Below are 10,200 nucleotides of genomic sequence, written 5' to 3' on the forward strand. Positions count from 1 at the left end.
TCTACTTCCGCCAAGAAGCCTACTCAGACCACGCATATCATCATTAATGTGCTACGTATGTATACTGTGGGTAAAGTACTATGGAAACACTGTGGTACTGACATATAACTAGTAATAAATGCTCTACCCTCTATAATTTACAAAGTGGCTGCTGCAATAGTACCCATGTAAAAACAGAAATAAGTATACATGATAATAAATAAATTTCAAGTGAGTGCTAAAAATAGTAAGTGCCACAGGAGTTTCCTCACATCTCAGTTAGCAACTAGTTTGTTATATACTCCCATATGATACCTTTTCTATTATTTTTTAATTTTTAATTAAATTATGAATTAATCAAATGATGGGGCACCTGGGTGTTCAGTTGGTTGAACATCTGACTCTTGGTTTCAGGTCAGTTCATGATCTCACCATTCGTGAGTTTGAGCCCCACATGGGACTCTGTGCTGACGGTGCAGAGCCTGCTTGGGATTTCTCTCTACCTCTCTCTCTCTCTCTCTGCCCCTCCCCAGCTTGCTCTCTCTGTCTCTGTCTCTCTCTCAAAATAAATAAGTAAACATAAAGCAAATGAGACTTTTTTATGGGGATTACGATCTTCTTGAAGGGCAGGAGGCCTAAGATACAATAATTTTGTCGCTCCCCATATCACCATTCAAACAAGAACTCAATAAAAATATATATTTTAGTGAGAAGAATAGGCTGAGAAATCAAAACAGAAGTATAGGAATCCCCAAGACATCAGTACTTTATGTCTCCAACAGGGCAAAGGAGAGAGAGGAAGAAACACAAGTTTTTCTGTTATCCATGGCAGGTAGAACTCTACACTGGAGAACATGACTCACCAGGCTATGCCAGACTTTTGAACATAGCCATGACAGCCAGCTTCTTATCCTGTAGGACCACATGCTCTCCAGCCAATATTTGATTTCCAAATCAATTTCCCAAATACCCTGAAACCAGTAGAGAGAATCCCTAGATAATATGTTCGAGTATCCCAGGCACACATTAAAAAAAAAAAAAAAAAGGTCTGTTTCTCTAAGTACATTAATAAGCAGCATTATGGTTTAATCAATATGATTTGTCAAATATTTTATTATCTATGTGTGTAAGACATTGCAGAGGACAAAATATAAAACATAAGCCCCTTCTGCCATTCTCATACCCTACCTAATTTGGGAGATAGGACACATGAAAACAAAAAATTCCACACAGTACAAGGCAGTAAAGTGTCAAATGAATAATAAGGAAAATATATATGAAAAGAGTTCATAAAAGGAAGAGATCACTTTCAAATTTCATATTCTAAACAATTAACAAGCAAAGTGGAATCTGAGCTGAGCTTTTAAGGATAGGTAGAATTTCAAGAAGTATAGAGTAGGATAATGGAGAACATTCCAGGGAAAAGAATATGTAAAGGAGTGGAAACAGAGAAGCCTAAGGAATGTTTAAGGGACAGTAAACTGACAATTGATTTCAGTTTACTAGGGGAGAATAGTGGGAAATGAGACCAGAAATCCAGGTTGGTGCCAGACACTGGAAAGCTTTAAATGCCAAGCTAAGTAACAATTTCATCTTGACAGTAATGAGGAGCCATTGAAGGTTTTTAAGCAAACAACACAATGAAAATAAAAATTAGGATGATCTCTGCAAAACAAAATTTAGGACACACTTAAGAAGGAACTCACTGGGGGCAGTGAGACCACCTTGGATAACATGGCAATAATTAGGCCTAAATTAGAACAATGACAGTGAGGGAAAAAAAGGAACAGATCTAAGCAGCTGATAAAACTTGGAAAGTGTTTTTAGCATATGTCAAATCAGACCCTAAGGACTCTAGAAAGCTGAGATTCAAATGCTAGAAAGAAAGAGTTTAAAAACACAGCAACTGTGAATTCTAGCCTACCCAGCAGGGTCTCCCCACGCTTAAATTGATACCGGGCTCTTCCATACGTATATGCATTCCCATCTCCACACCCCTACAAAAGGTCCACTCTTTTTTATTGGGGTTTAGGGGAACAGAGGTGGGAAATGATATATAAGAGCCGCAAAGTGATGTAGGCCAGGTAGTTGTGCAACAAACAGAACTCAAACATCTGTAAAGGCCAAAGGCAATGCAATCACATCTATTGCAAAATGGAAAAACAGACTGCAAATCCAGTCATACTGCGGGCTTGAGTAATGACATCAGATATATCCATTAAACTTGGCAAGAAGGTGAGACTAGATGAATGGAGTTATTGAGGTCCCAGTCCTTAACAACAGAGGTTCTTAACCTTTGCGGAGGTCATGAACCCTTTTGGGAATTTGGTAAAAGCTATAGACCCCCTCTCCAGAGAAATGCACAGACTCACAAAATTTTGCATACAATTTCAGAGTATTAGAGATTCTAAATCCATGAATTCCAAGCTTTCTTAGTTAAGAACCCTTGCTAGAAAACACTGATAACTACTTTTTATCATATACCCCACAGTTTAATAAAAGTTTTTGAATAGGGAACCACATATGTATATTTATAATTTATATACAGTGCACACCAGACCAATAAATTATGTACCTCGTGAAGCACACACAAAAATGGAAATTTAACAGAATGACATTTGTTATAATAAACAATTCTAAAGCATTTATCTTACTTACTGATGACACAGTTTTCTGCTATTCCTAATAAACACTATTATTAATACCACTATTTTTGCTGAGAGTAATGTGATTGAGTGTGGTTTGTTATCTTTTTAATTTTGCTTTCATATTTTTTCATAATTTCAAATTTTCATATTTCATATTTTTGTAATATGGCAACTTCAAGTCTGGTTCTAAATTTCAGTTCATTTTTATAATAAATCACTATTTTATTTGTTTTTAACGGCTATCATAGCCAAAAAATTTATTTCACAAAGATGGATAAAACCATCTTGCTGCACTGAATAAAACATGATATAATATTCAATCTTCAATCCCATTCACCATTTATGCAAAGGTTTTTGCTAAAGTTCAGCTAGTGCATTTCCATACTTCCTGATGACAATCAGTTGTTCTTCCTAATAAACCAAACAGTATTGCTTTTTTATATTTTTGGCAGATGAGCACAAAACCACTAAAACATGTAATTTTAGGGTGCCTAGGTGGTTCAATTGGTTAAGCGTCCGACTTTAGCTCAGGTCATGATCTCACTGTTGGTGGGTTCGAGCCCCAAATCGGGCTCTGTGCTGACCCATCAGAGCATGGAGCCTGCTTCAGATTCTGTGTCTCCCTCTCTCTCTGCCCCTCCCCCCACTCACACCCTGTCTCTCCCTCTCTCTCTCTCTCTTTCAAAAATAAATAAACATTAAAAAAATTTTTTTTTAAACACCTACTTTTACAAGGTTTTAAAGCAGGTTAGAAAATTTTGTTTCCAAGTTCATATGTACATATAAAAATACTCTTAAAGTTACACACATCATTTTTAGCAATTAAACCCAATAATGATGAAAATAGTTCCAAATATTCACTTTCAATAACCTCTGTCATAACATTGAATTTCATTTTGTTCTGAATGGTAGTTAATTTTTGAGTCACTGTTATGAACTCACCATCATCCCAAAGGGACAGATAAAGTGTGTTTATTTTTCATACATATCTGCTAGGCAGCATACTACTCACAGCCACTTGTCACAGAAAATGTCAGCAAATTTGGAACATCTGTGTTTTTGTGAAAGAAAAATGAGTAAGTCACCTTTAAGTTAGACAATTCTTAAGACCTTTGCCTTAAGATGGCCAGTTAACCTCTATGAAATATTGTACAAAAGATGGACTCCCTACTGCAATACCAAGTATGGTAAGAGTCTACTATTTAAAATAACAAATTTGAGGGGAAGCTGGGCGGCTGTGTCCATTAGGCATCTGACTTTGGCTTAGGTCACGATCTCACGGTTTGTGAGTTTGAGCCCCACATCAGGCTCTGCGCTGACAGCTCAGAGCCTGGAGTCTGCTTCGGATTCTGTGTCTGCCTCTCTCTCTGCCCCTCCCCTGCTCATGCTCTGTCTCTCTCTTTCAAAAATAAATAAATATTAAAAAAAATTTTTTTACATACAAATTTGAAAATCCATTTACCCAGGCCCCTATAAACTGTAAAACATCACAACAGACTGAAAGAAATTTCCTTAGAGACCTCTAATATTTCTCCCATTTCCCAGATAATTTTATGTAAACTCTACCATAGAGACCATTGTTCTAAATGTGCCTACACTCTCGTGGGTCAAAGTGCTCTATCAGTGCCCTCCAACCAATTTCCCTTGCATGCTATCGAAGTTTAAGGGAATTATCTTTAAAGGTACTCTAATTATATTGTCTCCATCTCTGAATTACTACCAGTTTGGCAAAAGACACAACCACAGCACATTCTGTGACACCAGTTGTCTTCAACACTGTTCCTTCAGTGTTATGTTGGCTAGCAGTTCAGTCAAATAATAGACAGGGCTAGAACAAGGTCCAAGACTCTTCATGACATATCCTGCCTTAAATCCTTTTTGGAACATGGCAGGGCATAAATAAATCAGTAAAATAAATCATGAACTATATTGAGAGCCAGGGACTTTCAACTTACATGACCAACCTCACTTTTACAGCGAAATATACTTATATTTATACAAGGAGATGACATTTTTACACTTAAAAAACAAGTCCGCTGCATAAATGCCAAATGATAATACACTGTTTAAAAAAAACAGCTACTGCTTTAAAAAAAAAAAAAAAGTATAAGCCAGTGAAAAAGATTTTGTACTAACTTCTATCAAAAAAACACATAATCTGTTCTCAAATATACATAAAAATGAGTGAATAAGTTCCCAGTGTGGTAAGCCTTACATATGGAATCATTTCAAAAACTATGAAAATATAAAATTTGGGGTGTAAAACCTGCCAAAAAAAATCTATGTAAATTTGGAAAACTGACATTTCTCATAGATCTCATCCAGATCTACATACTTCACTGTTCCCCACCACCTCCCTCCATTAAAATCCTGCAATATCTTGCTACTGCACCTACAGCATCTGGTTCCCACCTCCTACATCAGCTGGTGCCACACTCCTCCTTGCACTTTCCCCCTTCATTGCTCCTAAGTAATTCCAAGCTTTTCCGTCCTTTCATCTTTGCTATTTAATCTTCCTTACTATAGTGCTCTCCTCACCCTCACTCATACACAAATCATCCCTTGCCTTCAATGTTCTGGGCCACCCTAAGCCCTCCATGAAACCTACCCTGATCACTCTCAAATGAGAGTAACTGCTCCCTCTCCTGAATCCTCAAAGTACTATTTCATGCCTCTCTCATAGCACTCATCACATTCAATCAGCATTATAGGTATTTGTGTGTTCGTCTTATCACCTCTTTTAGGGCATAATCTCCTTAAGAACAGGATCTGTATCTTATTTAACTTCCCTATCTTTTAACAACACAGCACCTTGAACAAAGCAGGTACTTCTATAACTACATCTTGAATGAATGATTGAGTGGATACTTAGAAATTCAATTACAGACTTCCTGTACCCCCTGGAATGGAGAGGGAGGCACGAGAATGGAGAGGGAGGCAGAACAAGTAACTTTCCCCTAGGTTCCTCCAAACGAACTCACCAAAGTAAAGCCAGTATTACACACACAGGTGCTTTCAAAAAGCAAGGACATTTCATCCTTCAACTATCTGGTCAAATACAGTATGATATCTTTATATACACACATATACACTCACATAGAATATCTTCCATTGAACAATAATCAAATCTATGCTTGATAGTAAAAGCATGTAAATATTTTAACCATACAGGCAAACTAAAAATTTAAGATGTAATATATTAAAGCTATCAGAATAAGATCAACCATTCAGAGTACAAGTGGAAACAGAATGACCAAGCAATTTATTTCAAATGGAAAAAACAAAAACAAAAACAAAAAAAACCCTGAGCTTTAGCTATTTAAATGCTAACGAAACTTGAGAGGCAGAATTTTATTGCTAAGAATCCAAAACCAACCATTCAAAGATAAGCTTACCTAGACAGAAGCACCAAAGAATCAACATTACTAAAGTACAAAGGTGAGATCAGAAACAGCATGAAAATCTTAAAGTGACACTATCATTAAGTAACCGATATATATGGGCTCCTGGGTCATCAGAAAGCAATGAGATCGCAGGAGTCTCCACTGCACATGTAAGGAACAGAGAAAACCCAGAAAGGAAAAGAAGGCTACGATGTGCCCGACTGTGGCTAACATGTTAGAGACAAGCCACTTGCAAGGTATGCCTGTGATTTCAAGTCAGAAGACCCTGAACTCAAATGTCGTCCCTAATACCTACGAGTTGTGAATCTTACATCAACCACTTAACCACCCTGAGCCTTGTTTCCTCGTTTATAAAATGTAACATGTAGAATCAACCTGAGTACAGTGTGTCTAGGAGGTGGCACTCAATAAATATTTGCTGGCTCTAAATGAGGGCCATACAAGAAAAGCAGACCTTTCTCTCCAGGTTCTTTTGCAGTTTTTGAGAAAGCAGTCTTAAGTAATTCCGATACTTTATTGCAATATTCGGCAGTCAATATTTGGCCAAAAAATAAAAATACTCCTTTCCTCCTAGCTTACACATTACCTAAAAGCTTACTAAAATTCTTAAATTTAAAATCTCTTTGTAATAACCTTCAAATACTAAAAAACAAACAAAATAAAACAAAATCTCTCATAAAGAAGCCTGGAAGCCAAATACCTGACCTAAGTAAAACCACTAAGTACATGAGCCAGGAAAACTACTCTATTTGCCTGTCTTAGTCTTCTCATCTGCAATATTAAGGAGGTTGTGGAGAACTTACTATTAAGGCCCCTTTACTCTAAATGGTGTGGTTTATGCCATCTCAAGGACTTTCCAACCTACTTAAGAAAAACAATTCAATGTACAATTTAAAAAATTATTTCTTTCTTTCAAAAAGGAGGAAAAGAATAAGAAATTTATTACATAGAAAAAACTGAGCAATTGATGTTAAGGGAGTTATAAAAACAAGCTTTCTAGAGAACGTACCGACTCTGACCCTGTTCTTGAAGGTCAAGAGATAAAAAGGAAAGGAAACACAATTTAAATAAAGAAAATGATATCTACAGGTAATTATAACACTTTCTTCACTTGTGTAGCACTTTACAGTTTACAAAGATTTCTGCTCATGCCATCTGCAGCAAATTTTCTGGAATGAGAAATTCAAGAACAGTTTAAATTATTTGCATTTGATAAATTTGTCCACAGAAAAGTCTCTGCTACAAACAATAACATCAAAAAGCATTCTGGAAAAGAATTTTTTAAGCATTTCTGTGTAGGATGAATTGGGCAAATGCACGCAGGCAAACAGCTATAAACCTACAAATCACAGAATCTAACACAAGGAAAAAATGTGAAATTGGGCCAATATGCTGTTTTAATGATAAAGAAACTCAGGCCCACAGAGTTGATGTGACTCTCATCACTCCATGTGCAAAATGACAGGAGGACCAGATTGAAGAACCAGAAATAAAGGGGGAAATCCAAGAAACTGCAGAGGAAAGAATCAGAATTTGGTGATGGACTAGATAGTGATGTGTTTAGGCTATATTAGCGTAAGAAAGCATTATTAAAGTCTTTGTGGCAATCATTATGCCAGACATATTTTATTTAATAAGTTAACTGAAAGATCACAACAATATGAGGGTAAGTACCTTATTCCAGTTTTACACATGAAAACCTGAGATTTAGTGTGGTTACATAACAAGCCCAAGGCTACATCTACTAAGTATCTGGAAGAGCCAGGACATCATCTCGTCTGAAGTCAAACTTGTATTTCCAAAAGCCTAAAACTTGCCTCAAAAGTATAAGCTAAAAGGACAAAATTCAAGTATTGCTTTGGAAATGGTGACTACCCCAGTGTTACCAGAATTCTGGCCCTGTTAATAGGTGTATTTTACCTCTGTGCTTGCACCTAATCTGTCACCAATGGTCAAGTCCAGGATGTCTTCATAAAGCTAAACTTCCCAGCTCTCCACACTAAACCATCCATGGGAGAGAGCAGATCAAAATATATCTAAGATGAGGGTGACTGGAGGGCGATTAATTTCAAATCTTACAAAACTCAAGTGACTATAGCTTCTGTTTTGGCATAAGCTATTTACCTTCAAAATATGATAACTATACTAAGCTTTCCTAAAAGCCTGTCACTTCAAGAAGCCTCAAAAATACTGTGATGCAGATGGGGGTATGGGGGAGGAAGCATGGAGACAACAGCCCACTCTACTTGCACCTCTGAATTGGGTTTATATGTTGGTGTCAGTGTTTTGTAATAATTTCTCTTCTTCAACCACATATCCTACAGAAATATAAAATAACTATTTCTCTATATTCCAAGTATCTATAATCCAAATACTGTACGCCCATTAAGCATTGTCCAGAACGAGAGAAAAATCCCTGCACCTCCTTAAACTAAGCATGCAAGCACAGTACCCAGTTGCCTCTAGGCCATTTTATGACCTCGGTCCCCACATGTTGACAGAAAGGCACAAAGTCTAAAATATAAAATGGAGAAGAAAGGCTTGAAATGACTAGACTTTAGGTAAGAAAAGAGGTCAGAGGCCACGGGGCCCATTCTCAATGACCAATGGCCAAGGCTAAACTCGTGGTTAACCGGGGAAAGAAGCAACAAAGAAGTCCTTTGCGAAGGTCTAGTCTGCCCCAATGGGTAGGAAAGTTATACATGGTGGGGAGAAATTTGTATGGCTCTGCAGCCCAGACTCTATTCAAGTCCTGGATCGCGTGAATTTTCACCCAGTCCCACACTCCCGTCTGTGCCTGATACTTGCAGGAAATGTAAAAAGGAGACCACCACATGGTTTTGGACCTCTGCCAGGAAAGCAATTGATGGCCCTCTGAGAATTCTTGCGATTATCATATGTAGAAGGAAAAAACCACTACCAAGATAATAATGTGCATCCTGGGGATCTCCTCCCATGCCCCAAGACTTAGAGATAGTGTGCGCTTATACTGACCGGCAGTACTTGCCCTAAAAGGAAAGCTATGTTAGGCCATAGGGTTTAAGGTCAACTAACTCCAAAAGATACGCCACATAACATCAAACGATGTGGAGCCCTTGGAGGATAACGCAGAAAAGACAAACTAAAGTAAGCAACAGAAGTAGTATCTAAGAGAAGGTATATAAAATTGATGACAACAGAGGAGAGCTGAAATGTCTTTGAAAAACAATTAGAAATCACATTGTAATACACAATAAAACAGAGAAAAGATTTTTAAGGAATGTCCAATATCCTCTCCCCCACACTCCACCCTTCAGCATCTCTAACCCTCATCACCTACTCAACATTTAGTCCTGGTGAAGACCGATCATTGGATTCGCAGGATCAAGAGTACATGCTACGAACATTCCGTCCTGAGAACATCTTTACATTTTGAGGCTTGTTTACCACCCTTCCCTATAGAGTAAAAGCATGAAGTGTTGCCAATGCTTTCATAATATATACCAGTTAGCACCATAGCAACCCAATCCTCTGCCCACCAAAAGATTAACACATACACACAAAACAGGAAATTCAACAAAAATTAAATTTGACCCTAGACTCCCTCAACAGTTAAATGTCTTAAGTAGTAGCAGTATCTTTATATCACACCCACTTCATGCTACCCTTACGGCTTCCTGGCATAAGCAAATTCTTGGGATTATACAAACTGCTGCTTCTGTTTCCAGCCCAGATTTCTAGAAATGAAACCCTAGAATTGAGGGAGAAAGAAAAACAAATGTTGGCAGAAAGAGGGAGGAAAATGCATTGTCTATATAATCCCAGTGTAAGTGGGACAATCACCATTAGTTCCATCAAGCCCTTTTTTTCAATAAAACCACTTACCCAAAAATGCAGAATCTAAAACACTCCCTTGGCTTAAACCACACAAAAAGCAATTTAATAGACACAATCCTACAGATTTTCTCAGAAAGAAATGAGGAAGAGATTAACTAAAAACTATGTCAAATTCCAGTTTTGCCCCTCAAAATTCAAACTTCCCTGTGACTTAAATAAATGCAACAAACAAGCAGTGGAAACATGTCGACAAAAATCAAACCAAACACCTGCTCTCATAAGCAACACCCCTCCATTTTCTCTCCAAACCATGTACTTCCCTATTCAGGCCCCCTTTTTGATCCACTGTTCCC

This window comes from Prionailurus viverrinus, chromosome A3, assembly GCF_022837055.1.
Source record: "Prionailurus viverrinus isolate Anna chromosome A3, UM_Priviv_1.0, whole genome shotgun sequence".
NCBI classification, from domain to species: domain Eukaryota; kingdom Metazoa; phylum Chordata; class Mammalia; order Carnivora; family Felidae; genus Prionailurus; species Prionailurus viverrinus.